Source organism: Pistacia vera, unplaced genomic scaffold (genome assembly GCF_008641045.1).
Source record: "Pistacia vera cultivar Batoury unplaced genomic scaffold, PisVer_v2 Contig1005, whole genome shotgun sequence".
Taxonomy (NCBI): domain Eukaryota; kingdom Viridiplantae; phylum Streptophyta; class Magnoliopsida; order Sapindales; family Anacardiaceae; genus Pistacia; species Pistacia vera.
In genome coordinates this window covers 332,424-336,506 of record NW_022195034.1, presented here as the reverse complement: position 1 = coordinate 336,506, position 4,083 = coordinate 332,424, and the positions used below count along the sequence as shown (strand labels likewise).

The window sequence follows — 4,083 nt, the reverse complement described above, 5'->3', positions numbered from 1 at the left end:
CACATCACATACATCATCATTTCTATCAAAACCCTAATCAAGAAATTCATAAATCTCAACTTGGGTTGGGTTTTACTTACCTTGTTAAGGAGAGAGACTTCACAAATTCTTCCTTTCACTTGTTTAGCTTGACTTCTCCTCTAATCTTAACCAAAAGAATGAAAACCCTCAAACTTCAATATGGGTTTAAAACTCCCAAATCACACAACTTAGAAGAAAATCCTTACCTTAGGAAGCCTTAGGTTGCTTTCTACCCCAAATCCTTCAAAAATCCCTTGAAAATCCTTGATCAAAAGAAAAGAGAAGTTGAGAGGAGAAGAATGAAGAGTCACGTTTGAGAAGAAGAAATGAGGGGTTTCTTTGATTCTAATTCTTTTAATGAAATATTAACACACTCATTCATTTGCCCTTGTTCTACTTTGGGAATTCCATCCATATCCTTGATTCATTACAAAATCACCCCTATCTCAACCTATTCTCCATAGAAATATCCTTACAATTACTCCCCACTTTTCTGCTAATTAGGGGTAGAAAGGGCAAATTGCTTAAGGAAAAAATATCTAAAACTCAATCAACCTTTATTCGGCCGTCGCCGCGGCGAGAAGAAACCTTTGTCGCCGCGGCGAAACTGTCCAGGGAGGTTCCCCTTGGTTTCAACACATCTTCGCCGCGGCGAAGCTTCTCTTCGCCCCGGCGAAGCACGGCAGACTGAACTTCTTCTGTTTTCAACCAATTTTCAGGGCAAACATTCAACACAACACTCAATCAAACAATAATAACAAAAGCCAACTCGATTAAGGGCACAAAGAGGAAACAATAACAACGTACCTCAAGCGGGGCGTTACATAGCACCTAAATCACATAAAGCTTTGGAAAATAAAAGTGAACCAATAATGCAAGGTATTGTAAAACTCCCTGGATCTTTAATTTTGGTGGCAATTTATTTTGCAAAATTGCTAAACATTCTTCAGTGAGTTTTACTGTTCTTGCTCTTCCAGTTTCTCTTGTTGGAAAGGATCTCCTTCAAGAACTTGCATAGCTAGGCATCTGAGAAGAGCATCTGCAAATGGAATATTAAGTGCAATTCTTAAAAATATCTAAAATTTTGCAATTGCTGATCAACTTTCTGCTTCTTCAATGCAAGAGGGAAAGGAGGTTGAATCACTATCTTCTTAGGTTCAAGCAACTTTTCAGCAATGCTGTCTGGTTGCACTTTCGGTGCTTCCTCTTTCTCTTCAGCAATGCTGTCTGGTTGCACTTTCGGTGCTTCCTCTTTCTCTTGCTCTTTATGCCCAATTTCCTTGCCACTTTTTAGTGTAATTGCCATCACATGCTCCTTTGGATTCTTCTCTGTGTCACTAGGCAACGTTCCTTGAGCTCTCCCTGATATTAAATTTGCCAACTGCCCCATCTGAGTCTCCAAATTTCTAATCGAAGCTTCTTGATTCTGAAATCTTGTTTCATTAGAGCTTACAAACTTTGTCACTAGTTCCTCCAAATTGGGCTTCTTTTCTTAAGGAAAACCCGAAGGTGATGGTCTCACTACATTTTGATTGCTCCATGAAAAATTCGGGTGATTTCGCCAACCAGGGTTATAACTACTGGAGTAGGGGTTATTCTGTTGTTGCCTGTGAAAATTTCCAACATAATTAGCAGTTTCAGCAGAATTAGCAAAAGGGTTACCTGCTTGACATTCATTTCTAAGATGGTCACCTCCACATAGATCACAACTCATGCTCTTCACTTGCATGATTGGGGCACTCATATTATCAATCTTTTTGTTCAATGCTTCCAATTGAGTAGAAATTGTTGTGATTGCATCCACTCCATATAATCTTGTTGCCTTCCTTTGTGGCACTTTATCAGACTGCCATTGGTAATTGTTTGAAGCCATCTCATCCAATAATTCATACGCTGCTTCTGGTGTCTTCTTCATTATAGTGCCTCCTGAAGCTGCATCAATCATAGAACGGTTATCAGGAATTAAACCATTATAAAAAGTTTGTACCTGTAACCAAATTGGTAATCCATGATGCGGGCATTTCCTCAACAACTCTCTGTAATGCTCCCATGCTTCATATAACGACTCTCCATTCACTTGCTTAAAATTAGTGATATCATTACGCATCCTTGCAGTTTTAGAGGGAGACAAAATATTTAGCTAGAAAGCACTGAGCCAATGCATCCCAAGTTGTAATAGATTCTACAGGCAAAGAATTTAGCCAATTCTTGGCTTTATCTGTTAATGAAAAAGGGAACTGTCTCAGTCTAATTGCATCATTTGTGACACCATTTTGCTTGAATGTATCACATATCTCCAAGAAATTTCCAATGTGAGCATTTGGATCCTCGTGGGCTAAACCACTGAATTGGCAGGCTGACTGAATCATCTGAATAATTGTAGATTTAATTTCAAAGTTATTTGCTGCAATGGCTGGCCTTCTAATGCTAGAAGCAATGCCTCTCAATGATGGCATTGCATAATCCATTAAAGAACGTGGAGTTGCACCGTCTTCGAGATTCTCCAAAAGTAGAGGATCCTCTTGATTATTATTGTTGTCTGTCATATTCCTTGTTTGCCTTCTTCTCAATGCTCGTATTGTTCTCTCAATTTCAGGATCAAAAGGTTCAAGAATCTCCAATCTTCGTCTAGTGTGTGTCATACACTGGAAAATCTGAAAACAAGAGAACTTGAAAAAAAAAAAAATTATATATATAAAAAAAATGGAACAAGATCTAAAGTAAAGCTAAACTAATGATTTCAATATTGCCTAACTGCAATCCTCGGCAACGGCGCCAAAAACTTGTTGTATCGTTTGCAACAACTACTAGCAATTGCACTAGTCTCAAGTAATATAGTATAACAAAATATAGGTTATCGTACCCAAGGGATTGCGTAAACAAGTACTGAAATATTAATTAGTGTTAACTTTATCTAGATAATCAAAACTTGGAATGGTGATCTTTAAAACTGAAAATATTAAAATCTGAAATATTAGAAACAAATTGTAGTAAAACTAAAATTAAAAATTCAATGAAAGAAAACGGCTAAGACTTCAGGCTCATCTATAACTTCTCTGCACCCCTCTATTTACTATGGTCAATGAATTTATTTAATTAATGTGACAACAGGATTTCCTAGGTTAACCAATATTCTTTCTCAAGCAATATTGATTCTACTTCTATTTCACAACCTAGATATCTCTATATAGATTTAATGAAATAGACGAGCATTAAGCTTTGTGACCTACTCCAACAACTTAATTTACTGTAAAAGAAAATGGTTATTTGTAAAATGTGTGTGATTTTCATTAGTCTATTTTTCATTGTGAAAAAGAGAAACACAGCAGCCACATTTCCTCTCCCACGGCAATATTCCATTTGTCCCAAAATCAATTCATTTGATTTTTCTTCTTTAATCTTAAAGCTAAGGAGGATCTAAAAAATCCCTCCTTAGTTCTTTGTGATTGTCTTCGTGTGGACTACGTGGGTTCGATCCTACACTTGGGTTGGTAGCAAAAATGTTCATTGACAAATTTGGAGGAGCCTCCAAACGTGCGTATGTTTTTCTAAACTCATGATTAATTTCTGCAGATTTCTATTTTTAAAAAAACTGTAAAATTATACCTTTGATCTTGGCTCAATGGGAACGATCCTTGTTATTATGATTTTGTTTTTCCGCTCCAATGAGGTAGATAAGCTCCTTGCAAATGGGTTTGTTCGGAAAGCACATTATCTGAGTTGGGTCGCTAATTCGATGTTGGTTAAGAAGCCCAACAGGAAATGGTGAACCTGTGTCGACTTCAGCGATCTCAACAAAGCCTATTTGAATGACAGTTTTCCCTTGCCAAGGATCGATCAGCTCGTCAATGCCACCTCTAGGCATGAGCTGTTAAGCTTCATGGATGCCTATTCGGGGTACAATCAAATCCCAATGTATACACTTGACGAAGAGCATACCTTGTTCATTACAAATCGAGGACTGTACTTCTACAAGGTCATGCCCTTTGGCCTGAAAAACACTAGGGCAATTTACTAGCGACTGGTTAACCATATGTTTTCCAAGCAAATAGGAAAGGTAAT

At 37.5% G+C, this 4,083-nt stretch overlaps 1 non-coding gene across 1 annotated transcript; it reads left to right on the top strand.

Moving 5' to 3' along the window:
* Positions 1-2,024: 2,024 nt before the first annotated feature.
* Positions 2,025-2,131, top strand: LOC116142356. Its single transcript, XR_004129986.1, has one exon. It is a non-coding gene; the product is annotated as a small nucleolar RNA R71 (small nucleolar RNA).
* The last annotated feature ends 1,952 nt before the right edge of the window (positions 2,132-4,083 follow it).